General features: G+C 37.8%; 1 protein-coding gene across 1 annotated transcript in view; it reads right to left on the bottom strand.

Moving 5' to 3' along the window:
- The window catches only part of NRG3 (neuregulin 3), a gene marked incomplete at its 5' end in the record, with an annotated part of 1035788 nt that overhangs the window by 255661 nt on the left and 759524 nt on the right, over positions 1-20603 (bottom strand). The gene's annotated exons all lie outside the window — the stretch shown is intronic.

The raw sequence follows: 20603 nt of genomic DNA, 5'->3' as shown, positions 1-20603 counted from the left end.
AATGTCGGAAAAAAGAACAAATGCTCTGCCTGCATATGGCTTATAAAGAAACTTTTATGACAAAACAGATGGTTTATAAAAAAGAAATGATTCTCAAGCCCAGCTGACATTATACTAATTAGATGATCAGAAGGCACCTACCAAAAGTGATCTGATTGTAATACCAACACTTATAAAACATCATGCTTGCCTCCACTTCCCAACAGATTCTGTCAAAGCCTCGCTGTGTTTCTTTTCCTCAAGTTGAAATTCTTTATTCTTAAAATAAAAAGCTGTGCCCTCTCTCCACCTCAGACTATCCGAGACATCCTCCCCTCTGGGGAAAATGGGAATTCTTGGCTCGTCAAAGTGACGCGTTACTAATCTTGGCAATAGTTCAGTTTAGTATAGGTACTTTCCAAACTTCTACATGAAACTCTTTTCATATAGCCAATTCTCCCGGAGTGACAAGCCTTATATGATTTTCAAGCTGGTTTTCTCGGGTAGAAAACTTCCAATATATTTCTCAGTCTAAGGTATAACCTAGATGAATCAATTTTCAGTGTGCGATCTAACCTGGGACTTTGATCAAAATGATTTTCACTTGCAATGTCTGTCAAGTGCTGAAAGCAGGTTCAAAGGGGCTGTAGCCAGCTGGGCCTCCACAGGTGAAGCACTATATCCCTAATTATACCTATCCTGCTGAATTTCTTCTTGACAATGGACAAAGCATGATGGAGTTATCCTGCTTCACCATGTATACCTTTTGTCTCCTGTACTGTCCTTTTGTATTTGAATTGAGGAATGGGAGTAAGCTGTGTATTCTTAATGTAATTTATTAGAAACCATGCCATGTAATTCAAATAGCAGCACGCACGTGCACGCACACACACACACACATCATAAAAGTACGTATAAATGTTTAAAAAGTCAACAAATACTCATTTGTATAGTATTGTTTGTTGGGGAAGAAGAATAATACATGAACAGTGCCTTCTTATTGGGGCCATGAGGATTAGGGAGAAGGCACATATAAGCATTAAATACAAAAGAATAAAGTAAGTGAACAGAGAAACACCCTCAAGTTCAGGGAGTGGGACATCTACTTAGGAATATTAGGGAGGGATGCAGTTTGTTGGGTAAAGTATTAGCTGAAGAGCAAATGTTCAAAAACGGCATTGTGCAAGAGGTTAGGAAGGAAGGACAATGTCTTAAATCTAGTTTGACAATGAAGTAAGGATGTGGCTCCAATTTGGGGCAAAGTGGAAGGATGTAGACGAGTTTTTGGCTACAACTAGATTGAGGAGAGCCTTGAAACAACCTGAGTAAGAGGACAGTCCCCAATCTTTATAATTAATTAATTTCTTTTTTTAAAGATTTTATTTATTTATTTGACAGAGATAGATACAGCCAGCGAGAGGGGAACACAAGCAGGGGGAGTGGGAGAGGAAGAAGCAGGCTTCCAGCGGAGGAGCCTGATGTGGGGCTCGATCCCAGAACACCAGGATCATGCCCTGAGCCGAAGGCAGATGCTTAATGACTGAGCCACCCAGGCGCCCCAATATAATTAATTTATTTATTGACTGTACCTTCCTGCCTGATTCCTTCCTTCCTTCCTTCCTTCCTTCCTTCCTTCCTTCCTTCCTTCCTTCCTTCCTTCTCTCCTTCCCTCCCTTCCTTTTTATTTTAATTTTTTTATTATGATATGTTAGTGACCATACAGTACATCATTAGTTTTTGATGTAGTGTTCCATGATTCATTATTTGCATATAACACCCACTGCTCCATGCAGTACATGCCCTCCTTAACATCCCTCCCCTCTAAAACCCTCAGACTGTTTCCAGGAGTCCATAGTCTCTGTGGTTCATTTCCCCCTCTGTTTACTCCCCTCTTCATTTTTCCCTTCCTTCCCTCCCTCCCTTCCTTACTTCCTCCCTACTTCCCTCTCTCCTACTTCCCTCCCTCCGGCTCTTCCAAAAGCATTGACTGAGCATGTAATAGCTACATGCTTGGGCTAGACAATCATTTCAAGTTCAATACAAGTTTATCCTAATGACATTTCAGGATCTTATTATAAAGCTTTCCCTATTGCCCTTGTGTTCAGATGCCAATAGATCTGTAATATTTCAGGAAATTTGATTTGACCTTGGCGAACCCAGAGAGTCTTGGTAAGACAAGCTGTTACAAGGGTTATATGGTCCAAAGTTCATGTGAGTTGTCCACAGAGAGAAATACTGATGAAACTAACACCTGTTATTTTTAAATGTAAATAGTATGCTGTCAATTGTGTTATAATTAAAAGAGTATACAAGTCTTCGAGTCAGATGGGTTTGAGGAATACAGGAGAATTTGGAGCAATTTATTGAGCACTATTATAAATAGTATTAATAGCTAACACACTGCATGCTTACTATGAACGTTATTTGCATTGCATTGGTTCCTCACAACCATCCTGTGAGTTAGATATTTATATTATTCTTTTTTTATTTATGTATTCATTCATTCATATGATCTCCCATTTTATACATGAGACACTGAGATGCTGGGAGATTTAGGTTTGGTTAGAGAACAGAACAAGAATGAGGCAGAACTAGGACTTGAATCTGACTCTGTTTGATCCCCAAACCCATTTTCTTGATAAATTTTTATTATTTATTTATTTATTTACATTTTTTAAAAAAATTAAGCTCTACACTCAATGTGGAGCTTGCACTCATGACCTTGAAATCAAGAGTTAAATGCCCTCCCAACTGAGCCAGCCAGGTACCCCCAAATCCATTTTCTTAATCACTATACCATGTCTTCACAAAATAATGTAGATAAATGAAAATGTTATTTCCTCCCACATTTAAAAAACTATTGAAGTATAACTGACATGCAATGTTCTATTTATTTCAGGTGTACAATGTATTAATTCAACAATACATATATTTCTCACTGCTTATCATGGTAAGTGTAGTTGGTATACAATGTCATTACAATGTTATTGACTATATTCCCTACGCTGTACTTTCTGTCTCTATAACTTATTTATTTATTTATTTATTTATTTTTAAAGATTTTATTTATTTATTTGACAGAGATAGAGACAGCCAGCGAGATAGGAAACACAAGCAGCAGGAGTGGGAGAGGAAGAAGCAGGCTCATAGCAGAGGAGCCTGATGTGGGGCTCGATCCCATAACGCCAGGATCACGCCCTGAGCTGAAGGCAGATGCTTAACGACTGCGTCACCCAGGCACCCCATATAACTTATTTATTTTATAACTGGAAATTTGCACCCTTTAATCCTCTTTATCTATTTTGCCTATCCCCCCATCCACCTCCCCTCTAGCAACCACCACTTTGTTCTCTGCATTTAAGAGTCTCTTTGTTCATTCATTGGTTTGTTTTGTTTTTTAGAGTCCAAATATAAGTGAAATCATATGGTGTTTGTCTTTATCTTATTTCACTTAGCATAATACTCTCTAGGTCTATCCATGTTTTTACAAATGGCAAATCTTCCCATGGTTTTACAATTTTAAAACTATATATTTGCAATTGTGAATTAATTCTTTTTCAAGGCATTATTTAAAATTTCTGGATTTTTATTTTTTTTAAGGATTATTTATTTATTTACTTGATAGAGAGAGCGAGTGCACATGTGTGAGTTGGGGGAGGGAGAGTAAGAAGGAGAAAGAATCTTGAACAGACTCCACACTGAGTGCAGAGCCTGCACTGGTCTCAAGACACTGAGAGCCTGACCTGAGCCAAAACTGAGTCAGATGCTTAACTGACTGCCACTCAGGCACTCCATAAACTTTCTGGATTTTTAAAGCATATATTACTGAGTAAACTTTTTCCCTGTTAGATTCCCAGATGTGATATCATAGCATCTTGCGTAACCTTCCTGCTTTTTTAAGTACCACTTCTCACACTAACCAGTCTTGCAATAACATCGTCACCTTTTTGTTTTTTATGATCAAACCAGCAAATCACATCTGTGCAGCTGACTTTATCCTGGTATTGTGCAAATGGTATATAAGGCAATGTTTCCAAAGTGTAAAAAAAAAAAAAAGTTCAGCTGTGCTATGACTCTAAATATTTTCGTGTTCTCCTTACATACATGTTATATTACAAGTAGGGACTGGGGAAAATACAGGTTACTTGAAGCTATTAAAAAATAGCCCTGGAAATATAGTTCTGTATGGCTGAAAAAGCAGTTGTTCTTGATTAATCTGGCTGCTTACAATGTCAGATAGATTCTCCTTGCTAGCCCTCTGCCTTTCGTAAGATAGGGTAGGCATACTCCACCTACAACCCACTCAGCACTCGCTGTTACAGCTCACAGAACTGGACATTGATCCAAAAGGCGGATACTGATGGTTCCCTGGCACTCAGGTCAATTACAGAGTGACGCATTACTAACGGCTATCTGAAATCAGGTCTGAAGGTCCCTTTCCCTCCTTGTCATGTCCCCTACAACCATCAGGGGTCTTCTTCCCTCTTGCTCCCTACTTCTTCCCAGGTATTTATGCTGCTAAACCAATTTAAGACTCATTAAAGTCATTCTGAATGACAATATTCCACTTGCTGTTGGAGTGCCCATAAATTCTGTAGTTTGTTGATAATATGACATTTTATTCATCCAGTGTTTGAATATTTTAGACCACGTATTAACATAAAATTGGGTGTGGCGTTTGTATACACCCCTCAGCTCTGGTAGTAGAAGATGAATAGGCATGATCCTCTCTTCCCTGAGGAGGGAGAGCTCATGAATGAACGTCTTGGGGGTCAGCTAACAAGATGGCTAGCTGCCTGGGTTTTCTGGACGAGAACCAGATTACCTCAGGAGCACAGACTTCTCCATAATTTTTTTTATGATCTTTCTTCAATTTGACAGCCTCTCCCAGTCTGGTTCTCTTAAGCAGGCTTTGGCTTAATTTTCTGGACTTTTTCCTACTTTGTCATCCAACAACTGTAATCATATTAAAGTTGTGTTAGTGTTGTCGTTTATGTTGATTGGATTCAACAGAAAATGAAGTTGGTCATTAGATGCATCTATTTTACTGGATGTTCCTTAAAAGTAGAATTAATTTATATGAGACTCAAAATACAGAATTGTTTTTTATTTTCTCATTTAATCAGCACCTGATAGTTGGACCATGATCCTGGAAGGTTTCAGCCTAGAAGAGGCAGTTACACATGTAAACAAACAAGCAGAATAGGATCAGCTGATGGAAGAACCTAAGGTATGTAAAGATAATGTGGAGGGAATTCATCACAATTCAATCATAGGTAATGGTTTTTAAGTAATTAATCTGCAATGTATCAGCAGAGTGGACAGAAAGTGCATGCTATCAATTTTAATTGAAAATGGTGAATTCACTAGGAAAATGCCAAGGCTCTCAGCTTGCCAGTTTTCTCTTGCCCAGGCAAAGTTGGATACATTTCTCTGCACATTCTCTCAAAGCTCCAGGCCTTTTGCTTATTTCCTGGCATTGTTTTCTCCACTTGGCTGAAAGTTCCCATAAGGTGGCATATGTCTGGCTCTATTCTCGCCGTTAGCATTCCACATCATGCCTGTTGCTAGGACATCCCCACAAAATGCTGACCAAATATTAGAAATATATTTTTTGAGCCTAAGCATGGCTAGCTCTAGGAAATATGGGGATCAGTAAAAGAAGAATGTTTGTTTATTTGTTTTTTTCCAAACAACTTTTCCTTGTGAGTTTCATCCCTCTGGGTTGTGTTCCCCTCTGTTATCCTGTTCCTAATTCACCTGGCGTAATTTCCTTTCAAACTAATTCATTCTAAGTGATTATGAATTGTAAGGTCAGATGACATAACCATCTTAAGATATATATTTTAAATATATATGTATATTCTTCTTATGAATTTGTCAATGACTCCTCTGCATAAAGGAGAGATTTTTTTGCCAATGTGATGGTCTACTGGGGAAAATACTTCAAGTCAAGCAGTCAAATTATACAAAGGAGAATATAGCTTGGTCTTACTTCTTAGGAACCCTATCCCTGATTAAAAATTAATAATAATCTTACAAAGAAATTCTGGGAAGATAGCTCTAATATTCGTGTGTCTTTTTAAGCAAAGTGATGGTTCTCTGTTCTGTCTGAGAATGCCAGCACTCAGGAGAGCCAAATAAGAGATGTGAGGACTGTGGTGTCAGCACACAAGGTAGGAGCTGAGGATATAATGCAAACAGACAACTGTCAAGGTGATTTAGTACACCGTTTCTCATCTTGGGCCACAGATGGAGGTGCTGACTCAAATAGGCTCTGGAGAAAGCTCGCAGGTAAAGGATGCAAGGGAGAGCCTCCTCCCACCCCCTATATGATTGCATAATGAGGCACTTCAAAATGACATAAGCGGAGATGTCATTTCCTACATAAAATAAAATGGCAGCCACACGATCTGGGAACAGTCAGAAAACATCTGCTTTGGAGAACTTACAAAAATACTTATTAAAAATTCTATCCATTTAACAAAATGTCTTTATTTTCCTCACGATAAAGATAAGCAACACTGTAGTACACACAACACACACACACACACACACACACACACACACACACACACAGCTGTATCCTGCTTTTTCCTGATAATAGCATATGGAGTTTCCAAACTAGTACACTGAATCACTATGTCTTATTATATGTGACCTTTCTACAAATACTGTTCCTCTGTGTTTTGTCAATTTTTTGTCTTACACAGCATTCTGAAATTTACATTTTAGTGCACATTTTTCTATTTTCTTAAAATATCAGAAATGTAATTAACAGTAAATAATTAGAGGGTGTACTAAATAATTGCGAATTACTAGGTCAGATGATAGATCCATCTTAAATATACATGAATACGACAGTGGGGGAACTCTCTCTGATCAGAAACTCACAAAGTACTACGTATTTTTTCCTCTCAATTCTATATATTATGGTATAATTTTTAAAATGCAGAACTACAAGCCTGCAAAAGTCCAATTTTGTGGACCAAGGTCTTCTTTTTACCAGGAGATGGTAGTCAAGTCATACACATTCTTGATAATCCAATTTTCTTATAAAATATAAAAATAAAAAGAATAATTGTCCTAATAATCATTAGGAGAAGTGTATGTGAACTAAGTGTATGTGCTGTTTTCTTTAAAGCTGATAATGATTCTTGTTCCTAGGAATTCTAATTCAGGTGAATAAGCCAGGGAATGTAAAGTACTGGATAAATCTTACTTTAGGGGAGGTATTACAGTACATAGGAAAGAGCCATGGGTGCAGGTAAGTGCCCCAGACTGGAATCCCTACTCTCTCACACGGTTGTGTACTTTGCAAGGGGCTTGATACTCTGGATTTCAGCTCCTCATCCTAGAAAAGAATCATAATATTTCTTTGATAGCCCTGTGTGAGAACTGAATAGGACAGTGCACGTACTGCACTTCGAACAGTTCTTGACACTTTTTATGAGAACACTGTCCATTTCATCTTTTTTCTTAAGATGATTCATATTTTGAAATAGGTACTGGAGAGAGAAGAAAATGGAGAGATCACTGTCTCCCCCAAAACCCGAAGAGATTTACTGAGATCCAGTTGTGTATCTACTTACATCTCTGGCCTGGTCTTAATACTCCAAAATATGAGACTTGGTCTCTTAACTCTAGATGGAGGCTACATTTACAGTAAGATGTAGCAGTTTGTCAGCAGCTAGGATTTGGATCTGGAACTCACAAGTGAGTATGTAGGGGGAAGGGAATGCTAGCTAGAGAAAACCAAATAAAGGTAATACCTAACTTTAGAACAAGAAGACAGTATTTCAATGGCAATAAGGTCATAAGGCAACAGTTAGGATCAGGGCCCGAGAGCCCATCACGAGTGCATCACTAATCCTTCACATAGGTCTTGGCATTCTTAAGCTATTTTCCTAGGTTGGGTGGAGTAGGAAACCAGGGGATGTTGGTATATCAACAAAATCTTGCACTTTCATTGAGGGCTGTTTAAAAACCAGCTCTTTTTCTTTCTTTTTTTCTTTTTCTTTTCTTTTAAGTTAAGTTGATCACTCTTTTTGTTCCCAGGAATTTCGATTCAGGTGAATAAGAAGCCAGTTCCAGGTAAGGGGAAGGAGAAAGAGAAAATGAGGGGGATGTGGACGGGGAGAGGGAGAAGAGTACAGCAAAGAGACACATCAAAAAGAAAGAGAATGAATGAACGGGGACTCTCAGGGAGATAGTCCCCACTGAAAGATTGCAATGGGGATTTAAGAGGCGAGCTCTATTTTGACATCATTTTTCAAATACGCAAATAAATAAACAGAGGAAATATAATAAAATATGGCAGTTAACATAATATTGAAGGTAAAGTAGAAATTTGAGTTTCAGATGATGGAAATGTTTCAGGCAGTCCAGTGAGGCTGGGAGAGCAGACCGGCCACATGAAGGTAATGAGGTGGTGCTGTCAGTTTCCCTTCAGCACGGATTCTGGAAGCTTTCTGTTTTATAGGTCAGTGAAAGTTTGTTCAGTTTATATTATGACAGAATAAATAGAACTGCAAATTCTGCTTTATAATTGATAATTGGTGCTTTCTCTGATATTTCTGATAGTCACACTTTTGTTAGGGGAGAGCATGTAAACTAGTACCCCTCCTTTCTCCATCTACACGTTGTCGGTTTATAAAGCTCATGTGAGTGGGGGAGTGGATGGGGAGGCAATCCTCACCCATCCAAGCAGAGAGAATGGATACCAACTGATTCTGAAGTTAAGATTCACTCATGTTCCCACAAAATGAAAAAAAAAAGTCACCAATATTAAATCAAATAAAATACTACTGAAATGTAAATTTTCCCTAAATATTACAAACTATATTGCCAAGTATATGCTTTCTTCTGGGCCATTCTGTACAGCTGACACTTCCTGTCTGACATGGTAGACCGTTCTGCTCAAATAGACAGAACTGAATTATGAAAATGAACACAACTGAAGGGGCAAAATCCTGTTTCTTATGTGCACTAATGCTTCATGTGGCAAGAGTAACAGGAAAACGATTGGTCATTACTAAACAGTTTTAATACAGGGCAACCTCTTGGGTTGTAGGCTTTCATTTTCATTTGTCCCAGCTGGCAAGGTACCATGGGAAAATGTTGACCAGCAAGTATGAGGAAATACTAAATAAACTGTACAGTCTACCATAGCCTTTGGGAGAGATGCCTGGTGCTCACCCATATCTGATTCTGCTCTTCTTTCTTCACTCACTGTCTGTCCTTCCTTTTTCCCTTCCAATTAAATCAGACCATAGTTCCAGCCAGTGAAATGTAAACTAGAGTGACATGTGTTATTTCAGCTCGGACACAATGAAAACCGGCAGAGAACCTTCAATATTCTCTTCCAATATCTGCCCTGGAATATCACTCAATCCACATGAAAATGACAAGCATAACTTAAATGTTATTTCTGTTAGGCGGCTGTGATTGGTGGGGAGCTATTTTGTTACTGAAACGTAACCAATGGTGATGATTACAAAGGCTCAGTTAAGCTTGGCTTGTAATTCCTGAGAATCTGGTGGACGGTCACACTCGTCACTAACAGTAGTTCTAATGATAGTTGAGTTTCTTAAGCATTCCAAATGGGATCAGACTTATGAGCATTAACTGATTAATGAAACCCAGCACCAGTTTATTCTGCCATGGTGTACATAGCTCAGAGTAATCCCTTGTTTTACCAGATTACAAATGTTTTTATGGACATACATTACATACCTACATACATAGCAGCATTCATCTGATAGTTCTTTCTCAGGTGTCACTTGAAATTACTTGAGGATTTCATTTTTACTTCCTTTGTTTTCCTCCCAAAGAATCAAGCTGCAAATATGGCAGTGAACCATATGAAATCGCCAACATCTGACAAGTTTTGATCAAAAATTTTACAAGATGCCACCTAATGTTTGCTTTATTTTCAAAACTACAGGATTTTATTACACCAAAGCAGGTTGGATTCCTTCTTAAAAATCATAAGCATTCTCTCCACTAAAGGGAGAACTGAGAGTGTTTTAAAAGATCAGGGATTCAGATACACAAGTTAGAGTATTGTATTTAGGGTGCTCTTTTTCTCTGTTTATGTGTGGAAAATTACATTGGGGCTTTTATATGCTTAAACAACTTCAAAGTCTATCAGGAGCAGAAATCAATCTCTAATATCCAATAACAAAAAGTGTATGGAAATTACATCTAAAATTATTGAGGCTATGTTTTCATTTCTCACTAAAAAAGACTTATGGATTAGTTCTAAGTGAACGCCATTCTAAATCACTTGATTTATAAACCTGCTACTTAATAAAATTCTAATTTATATGCAGAAATTTATTTATTTCTTGGGAAATAAATATTATTGTGATTCAGGAAACTGAAATTAGCTCATTAATTGGAAGCGCTCAGTGAATCCTTTCTAAGTGAATGACCAATGGCCACAGAAGTGATCTTCTATAAATAATTTTGGCCCCAAGGATCTTCAAAAAATATTTGTCAACCAAAAAACTTTGAAGACTGATTAAAGAAAAATATCCAATAGAAAACATTACTAAACAATAACTAGTCTGGTTATATCACCAATTCTCAGGTTTTTCTAGAATAGAGAATTGCAGTGATTCTCCATTCAAAGCACTTTGGCAGGTATTAACTGAGCACCTATTGCCTACCAAGCACCATGAGAAACTTTAAGAGGACCATGGATGAATACTTATGTCACTGAGCTCAAGTCTAGGTGGCAAGTTAGACATACATGTACATAACTATCAAATTCTGCAATAAGTGTTAAAATATAAATATGGTCAAGGACACTGCATGCACATGTGGGGGAGTGAATAATTATGGCTGGGGAAATATACAATGAATTACCTTTTATCTGTATCTTAAATGTTATGTAGGAGCCCATAAGTACACTCAAGACATAGAAGATCAAAGGAGGAACATACATGGGTGGTGATTTGAGAGGCGAATATGCATGGTGAGTTCAGTGATTTCATATTGTTGTTGGGTATGGCTGAAATGTGAGGTGCATGGTAGGAAAAGAATGACTGATGATTAGTTTATTAAAATCACTTGTGCTGGGCTCTACAGAGTTGCAAATGGCCAGAGAAATAATTTGAAATTTAGCTGAAGACACTGGAGACTCTGTAAAATCCAGAGTAGGTGCATTAAAAAAAGATGAGATGTGTGGAGGTAACACTGTTAAATGGTTGGTGAGATGAATCAAAGCTGTGGAGATCTGCTCCCTAGACCCATTCTTATTCCCCCTCCTTACCCCAGTATTAACCCTTGAATCCATCAGTTCACCCTCCATCCCACACACATCCACAAACATACACCAACACCCAACCAGATTCCTGCCTTCTTATTTTTGTTTTCAAAACTCCCCTGCCTGCAGCACCCCTTCTCTGTCTTTCCAAACTATGACTACTCTTCAGGATTTAGTCTAATTTCTCCTTCTGACAACAACAACAGCAACACATAGCAACAAAAACAGAATCACAAGAATCTACTGAAAAAACCAGATTTCTATTATGAATAATTTAAATCTGATAATCTCGAAACATGTAGAGGAGCTAAATCAGAATACTAAAATGATTCGATCTATTCCTGGTGGTCGAGGAAACAAAGATGGCATAAAGAATAATTACAAACAGAGCAAAGTGACATGGAAATGTTAATTGGGCATCCAGGAGCAGCTGCAAGGCTCTCCTCACTGGTAGAGAAAAATATAAAAGCTGACAGCCTGCTGAGTAAAAGCACAGAGCTTGGTAAGACTCAATGTGAACCAGGGCAAAGTACATTTTGAAGCCCATTAAGCCTTAGGAAGACTATAAATAAGAAAGTCTTAAGATGAATCCAAAGTGGTTAATGAAGCCAAATGTCTCAATTGACCTAAGATGGCTGCTCCAGAGGGCATGATGGCTTACTTACTGCGATGGAAGCTTTTCAGCAGGAATGCTAAATTGATTCTACCTGTGTTTCTTTAACATGAAGTCATGGGGCCCCGAGTGTTTGGTTGTCAGGGAAATCCAAGAATAAGTCTCAGGCCTATCACCCATTATTCTCTGAGCCAGGTTCACTCATTCTCTTTTCAGGGCCAAAATATTTCCTTCTTTCACAAACCCAGGGCGAATATGCATTGATCAGATTTTAGGGGTTTTACCAAACCAGTTGAAAGGGCATCTTACTGTGAGGAAAATCAATAAAAAGAAGATACATGAAAATAGAGTGTTGCTAGGATTCAAACACAGGCACATTGAATCCTGAGGGACCACACAGAGTCACGGATATGTATTACTAACATCCCTTGAATGATTAATAATAGCTAATATTTCTGGAAACATCTCAGGTGCTAAATGTTTTACATTTTTAATTCTATATTGTTTAAGTTTCACATGACCCTATGTGGTAGTCACTATGATTACTCCATATTACATGTAGTCGGAGATAGGAATAGTACCTGTCTCAGAAGGTTGTTCTAGAAGTTCGATGAAACCCAAGTCTGATAGGACGATGCCTAAAACAAAGTTAGTATTTATAAATAGAAGTTGTTATTATAGCTGTGATCATTTCTATTTTCCAGACATAGCAGCAGAGATGCCTGCCTTTAGGACTCTTACGATTTGGAAGCATGCTCAGACTTGCACAGGCAAGCATACAGGTACATTTGGACAGTGACAGAAACACACTGATGCAAAGTAGAATGACACAGGAGGACCAGTCAGCCAATAGCGAAGAAAAGTATTTGTTAAATATTTTGTATAGTAGCAGCTAGACAGCATTAGCACCATAAACATGAGCTAGAGTGTTATAACTGGTATTAGAGAAGAGAGGATGAAAGAAGGCATCATGGGAAGATGCTTGAGCGAGTATCCGGTCAAGGGTGATCAGCTGATGAGAAGAGGAAGGACAGCAAACAGCAGAAACTACGTGTGCGTGGTCTTTTTGAGAGTAGCAAGTCTCTCAGCTGGGTGAGACTCAGCCCCAGGGCTGGAGAGGTCTGCAGGTGGCAGGGAGCCCTAAATGCCACGAAAAGGAGATAATTCAACTGTAGGAGATGGAGGAGGGTTATCAAAGATTTTTAAGCAGAAGAAATGACAGAAATTTTCTTGCAAAGGGGGTGTTATACAGGAGAGAGAATATTCAGAGGCAGGTAGAGAGCCTGAACTACAGAGGCATGGAGACCAGCCGTTGTCCCCGCCCCTTATGACATCTCTGTCCCACAAGTTCCCAAGGCCCTGTTCAGGCCTAAAGACCAAGAGGATCGACTTCCTTTGTATTGAGAAGGGCTGAGTTTGCACTCAATGAGAAAATCACAGGCCCATTTTCTTCCAATAATTCCTTTCCTTCTTTCCCACTGCAGTGCATTTTCTATAATTTATTCATCCCAGGGTGCACTTACAGAGTGCATCTGCTTCATCATTATTTTATTATTTCTTCTTGCTTTAAAATTGCATGAGCTACTGAGAAGCAGAGATGATGAACAGGGAAAACAGCTGGGCTCTTGCTAGATGAGGACTGTGGTTAAGTTTTGGGGGGGGGCCTCTACCTACTCAGTCATCTATGTAGTCTTGCCCATCCACCTTTTATATTCTTTTGCTGGTTTATCTTTCAACATTCAAAATTAAGGCCCTCTAATTTCCTAGATGACCTCCCTTCCCCCACTCTATATTCATTCTCCCAAACCCACTGCCATCAAGTCACACCCTTGCTGAAAAATCCTTCAAACGTTCTAAAGTCTAATTCCTCATCACAGCAATCAAAAGCCCTTTAGAATCTGCCTCAATTCAATTTCCTTGATATTTCCTACATATCATATTTAGTCAAATTGTTTCTGGGATGCTTTGCTGTCCCTTCACTACCTGCTTTTTCCCCCATTCCTGCCCCCACCTTCCTCTCTAGTGCAAGACACAGATTTGATCCCACCTCCTCTAAGAGGCATCTCCTGCCCTCTCAAGTTCTCAAACTTTTATCAAGACCACATTGTCCTACTCCATTAGTCACTCAGAAGATGTACTTGGAATATATTCAAGACTTTTACTAATCTTTTCTTTGGCTTAGAGAGTGTCATGGGTAATGGTAATTAATTATCAAAGACAGAATTAGAGAAACAGTAATATTTACCAAAATTTATTACTTCCTCTGTTCCATCAACAGGAATTGATTACTCACTTACTTCTAGAGCTCAATCCTAAAATTTGGTTTTTAATGGCAATGGAAGAGAAGGCTTCTATTTAAAGATATATCTCCCTAAAGCATCAGCTAACATTATATATACTTGCTTCTTGGCTCAATTTTAAATATATTTCAAAAATAGGAAATGATGTAAAAAGACATGTTACATTGACTTAGTTTGGAATCAGGCAGCCAACACTTTTGGGAGAAATAAAAATGTGAATTCTGTCCATTGTGATGCAAAAGAGACTTCTAATTTATCTGCTTGGTGTGAAAGAATGATTATATTGCCCATTATCCCTGAGGAAACCAACTGCTTCCCCAATTCTTCTGCTTTAACCTCTATCTGTACTTATTAAAATGTATCCTTGTATCGAAATATAATAGGATTGCCCATCTATGGAGAGCTAATGCTACTTTATTGCTTGGTGAGATCTCTAACCCAATACTTTAAACCATGAACACAGGAGCATTCTGAATGTACATACACAAGCAATTTTGCAGGAAGCATCCTGTTTGCAAAGATGTAAACTCAATTCAACAGCATGCAGACAAATTGTACCTCAGAGCTCTGGCCCATTAAATAGGACCTTCCTCATATCTATTTGCCTGTGCATAGTTTAAGAAAAAGCAACGAAAAATAAAGCAAGTAAGAAAGTTAGTGTTATAGCTCAATCCCTTAACAACTTTGGACTATTACAACTGAACTTCACTCTTTATTAGAGCACAACAATTTCGCCACAAAAATACAACTACTGCTTAAGAAAACTACATCTGAGAACACATATTTCAATAGAATGGGCTGGAAAACTAACTTTCACAACTGTAAGAGTAAGTAGAATGCTAGGTTGGATCAGCTAGTTATGGTTTTTTGATTCATGGATCTTTGTTAAAAACTCCTCACTAAGCCTCTTTAGCAATTGCTTTCATATTAGCTTAGTGACACCAACTTACCTTGCATCTATAAAAATATGATAATAAAATAATAAATATAATGGCAATCATAATGATACCCTTTTTATTGAATGTTATGTATATATTAAGTGTTATAGTCGGCAATTTTTAATTCATTCTTAACAGTTCCTCTATTCCATGAAGCTACTATATACAACGATCTATGGTTGGCATTGTGATCAAGGTGGAAAAGAAGGAGAGAAGGAAAGAATGGAGGAAAGGGGGCAGAAAAGGAAGGAGAAAACCAAAATTAAAACATCATCTGTACCTTTACAGAGCTAATGATTTGGGAGAGGGAGAGTGGGAAACATCTATCAATTCCTCACATAGCATGCTTGACAAAGATTTTTAGTTCTTGTCCTATTTAAAGTAACTGAAACTGGAAATTATAGTTTATATGTATAGATTATATACGGGAGTGATTTTTGGAAGAAATTCAACCAGCAGGCCAATACTCAAGAAGAGCCTTAGGTCTCCACCAAAATTTTGACAAATAAATTTATACGTTTCAAATTATCAGAAGATATTTAAGAGAAGTATGAATTTTTAGGATTTTTTTCTGTTTAATATACCTTTAAAAACAATAAACTAGTCTGTAGTCCTCATCCATAAAGGGGGTGTCTCTGCTATGCGGAACTAGGTCACTCAACCAGTATGTGTCAGCACTATAATTTACCCAAAATCAAGCTAACTCCAAACTTTAAGACTTCCCATGAGGTAAACATATGAACATTCTATCTATCTTTCTATCTATCTATCTATCTATCTATCTATCTATCTATCTATCTATCATCTATCTATCATCTAATTATCTTTCATCTATTTATCTGTCCATCATCTATTTATCTATCCATTATCTATCTATCCATCATCTATCTAATCTATCTATTATCTATCGCTAAATGAACAGTGTGTGATGTTCAAGAACACAATGGAGGCTCTAAAAAGCAGGAAGCAAACATGGGCACGTGAAAATGAGTCTGATGATAGGGTCACACTTAGTTACCAATCTTAGGGTACCTGACAAACAACAAATGGTGACAGGACATGGGCTTCAAAGGAAAGAGTGCTTCACAGTCTTTTTGTTTCCCTACTCCTACTCTGCCACCTTTCTAAACCTTTTATTCTTCAAATTTTCTTTGGAATCTATGGCTCTCATCACTCTTAAGAGCCATCAGTGCCTCTCAAAGCCCAGGTTTTCTTTCCCAGTATTCTGTGCAGCAAGCAGCCACTGAGAACCACGGTAATGCCACAGCCTGTGCTGGGTACTAGGAAAGAAGAAATAAAGGGGCTTGGGATCTTATGCTGGGGAGTTTAATGAGCACTGGTGTATTACAAGAGATGAAAACAATGGGAAGAGTTCTCTGGAAGCAGGTGGGTTGTAAATCACCAAATACTTATTTTGTGCCTCCTATGGGCCAGGGAATGTTTTAGGAGCTCTATCAGCCATAAAGGAGAGTATCTACCACAGATTCACTCAGGTTACATTCGTTAATAAGTCAGTTCACTTATGAATGCATCATTAAATAGCAAGGAAACCAAAAGAGTGATTCCTTTATTTGAGAATGTGTCACTTTTATTGACAAATGATACACACATCACTTGTTCATTTTGGGAGAACAGTATGTCCTAGAAAAGTACGGTAGAACACTGCTGTTCTCCAAGTTTCAGCTGAAATTTTCACCAGCTCTCAGCAGATGTATTGGCCTAAGATTGCCAACTATACGAAAGTGGGAAAGATTTCCACTTGTTCTTAAACTGTTCTTCCTGAGTATGTTGATTTTATTTAGCTTATAAAATTATTTGTAGCTAATATTTACTGGAATTGAAGCATCCTAGATATTTCACACTGATTGCATTGATTCGAAAGACCACCATCTTATTAGGTTGGCATTATTAGTACCTCTACTTTACAAGGGAGGAAACTGAGTCTCATAAAGTCTAGTATATTGCCCAGCTTCAGCCAATTATTCGTCAATAAGGGGTAGCAACAGATTTCAAACCAGGCGATCTGGCTCCAAAACCCAAGATTATAATGATTGTACCATTACGCTTACCCCAAAGGCAGCTTTCCACCCACATCATTTCTTATCAGGAGTAAAACTTACTAAGAATGATTCCCCAATTATGTTTCAATAGTACAGTCTTCTTTGACATAAAAAATCTGGTAATACCTGGCCTAAAGACTGGGCTGCAAGGCTATAGAGGACATAAGATGAAACTTGGAAAGACATAAACTCATCCCATGGTTAGGACATTTAAACCTTGGCTCAGAATACTTTAAATTCCAGCAGTCACCGTGTTCACACAGCTAACACCCTCTGAGCAAGGAGATTTCAGGCAGGGATTGGGTAGTAATTGAAATGGAAGCTGCTTGTAATTATCTGAATGATTTTGAGCTTTCAAGTTCAATTCCACCACCACTGCATCATAAAACTAGGGCATTTACTATGTGGTTCTAGCAAAAGAAATGGCTCTGAATAAAGCACCACCATATTCATGATCATACCGAGCTAGTTTGAGGACTCAGAGCAAACATCAACTTCTTCAGCTCCTGCCCGGAGCAACAGGCAATTCATAAACACTAAACACCACCGAGTGTCTTCATCTTTACTGAAAAAGTCCCAAAAATAAAGATTCAAATTATGATAAGGGAAGAAAGGTGGCTTGGAAAGGAGTTTGTGTTGGGAGGAAGTTTTTGCTGTCCATAAAATACATTTAAATATTTTACAAAAAGCAAGTGTTTGTGTATTAGTTGCATAAATAAGATTTTAATTTTCAAAAAATTCAATCTATTCATTACTTCATCAAATGTTGACTGAGTATCTAATGTTTCAGGCGTTCACCTAGTCATGATTCAGTAGTGGATAAGATTAAAAGGAAAATAAATTAACACCTTTCATAGTCAAGAGAAGGGCACAGGCCTCTGGCACCAGCTTACCTGGGTTCAAATTCCAGCCTCAGAAGTGATTAGCTGTGTGGCTTTGTTCAAAATAGCTATCTCCTAATTTCCTCATCTCAAATATGATGACAGTAATACTAGCATCTACCACATAAAATGTTACTGGAAATTATAGGATGTTAATGTATGTAAAGGGTTTAGATTAGCCCTGTTTGATACTTGTTAAGTTCCGTATAAGTTTTGGCATTATTAGTTACATGAATAATACTTCCCATAGGCTCCTTCTCTACCTAGACCAAACAGGGCACTGATAACCACGCAGACAGATAGAGTATATTATATGATTGTGTCAACGTAGAGATTTTCGTAGCTCTGAAATAAAAGAACATGAACAAAATACTTTGTGTGTGTGTGTGTGTGTGTGTGTGTATAAGGATACAGACTCCTAGACACAGACTGCCTGAGTGGAATGTTAGCTTTACAACTTCCTATCACTATTAGCCTTAGGTGAATTAACTTTTCTGTGTCTCAATTTCATTATCTATGTTGGAAAAAACTTGCATCATAGGATTGATGTGATCATTAGGGCACATGACATGTACTGTTTTACATGGCCTCATGCTTTGAAGGGCTCTGCGCTTGGTTTAATGCTCTGACATCACTGCCTTGAAAATCTTAATACTTTCTGAACAAGGGACTCTGCATTTTTATTTTACACTGGGCCCCACAAACTGTGTAGTCAGTTGTGGCAAGAATTAAATGGGCTAATATATGAGGAATGCCACACAGAAAACACTATGTGTTAGCTATTATATTATTGTATTTTCTTTATATATTATAAATTCTTATTTCCAAATAGTTATGGAAATTCAGTATTTTTGTTTTTACTAGAATAAGAAAAATATATTTGTGCAGAATGTAAACGGTTACGTATGTTAGTATTAAACATGACATACCACCTGCTATAAAATGTTGCTTTCATGAAGAATATGCTAGTTTTATGAGAGGCTTTGGCTATAGAGTTCTTGCCTATGACCACACCCTAGTTCAGAGCAAGATGGGGGCAGAAGTGAGGGCAGGCCCTGAGACGAAAAGATCGAACACTTTTTGAGCAGCTCCTATGTGCAAAGTGGCACAATGGCCATTTCTTGCAATACTTGGACTGCTCCTAGGAAGTGTGTATTATCATCCTGTTCATTAACAGAGGGCAGAACTGAAGTTCAAGGAATTCAATGCAACCTACCCAGAATCATAAAAAAGTGTCAAGATTTAAATGCTGGTAATTCTAACTACAGTTTCTACACTTCCATTTCTCTCTACCTTGGTTGGTAAGTATATTTGTAAGTCCCTCATTTTATACATACATTGAGCTTTAAGTAAAAAGGGAAGTTGCTTTAAAAAGCATTTCCCTTTATGATGAGCACTGAGTGATTGTTGAATCCCTATATTGTATGGCTGAAACTGCTATAGCACTGTATGCTAACTCTACTGGAAGTTAAAAAAAAAAGGTAAAACTTTCCAAACTGGAAAAAATAAATAAAAACAAAAAGTACACATATGTTAATTATGCCTTCCTCACACACACAGCATTTACTTAAGACCTAGCAATGGCCAAGTGCCCAATAAAAATGGTGCAGTGTTTTGAAATCATTTTTTCATCCGTTCAGTACTCTCTAAGAAAAGGAATAAGAAGTACAGCAGGTCCCCGAGTCCATGGTCCTGGAGGATGGGCTAAATGCCAGTAATGACTCTCGGAGTTTCCACTATTGTTCTGTAATTCTAAGCAATGTTCAACTCCACGAGGAGATTCAAGGAGGAAAATAAAGAGGAAGAATATGGTCTAAAGGGAAAGAAAAAGCCTGAGAAACAGAAGAGGCTCATTTTCTATATTTCTTCGCTTTTGCATGCGGGTCTTATTGTATGTAAAATATCGGTAACACAAAGTGCAAAAGCAGAAACTGACTCTGAAAAACAAAACAAAAAAACAAGACAAAACTAAACAATGCTCAACCACTGTATGCAAGCTCAAATGAAAGTGAGTATGAAGAAATAAAGGGAAGATTAAAAAAGATCACAAGAGACATCAGCTGCAGACCTTTTTGAGCACAAACGTTGTACAAATTGGAAGATTTCAAATATCTAAGAAAACAAAGAAGGCTGATTGAAGCTCTGTCTGCCCCAGGATGACACAGAGGCCAACAAGTGCATTAACTCTCCTTAAAAGCAGCTCCAAAATACAAAAGAACACTGTTCAAAGACAAAATAAAAATAAAAACTCATCTTTTATCCTAGAGATCAACAAATGGAAATGATAGAGGAAAGGATTTCCATCCTCTTCTGTGGTTCAGGGACTTGGCTGCAGGGGGCCATCTGATGCCCTTCACCTTTAGAGTGACAAGGAATGCAAACGTCCTTAGCAAGAAGAAATAGGTTGGTTTTCTGTAAGGCAATCCAGATAGAGGCTCTAGTTTTCTATTAAAGTAGTACTTTGTCAGCGACAACTATGAATCCTCCAAATAAAGAAACAATTCAATTTTGTTATTGCAATAATTTTTTTAAAAGTTTTTATTTAAATTCCAGTTAGTTA

Source organism: Ailuropoda melanoleuca, chromosome 6, assembly GCF_002007445.2.
Source record: "Ailuropoda melanoleuca isolate Jingjing chromosome 6, ASM200744v2, whole genome shotgun sequence".
In the NCBI taxonomy this organism is placed as follows: Eukaryota; Metazoa; Chordata; class Mammalia; order Carnivora; family Ursidae; genus Ailuropoda; species Ailuropoda melanoleuca.
Note: the sequence above shows the minus strand (reverse complement) of the source record. Positions and strands in the feature narration are given on the sequence as shown.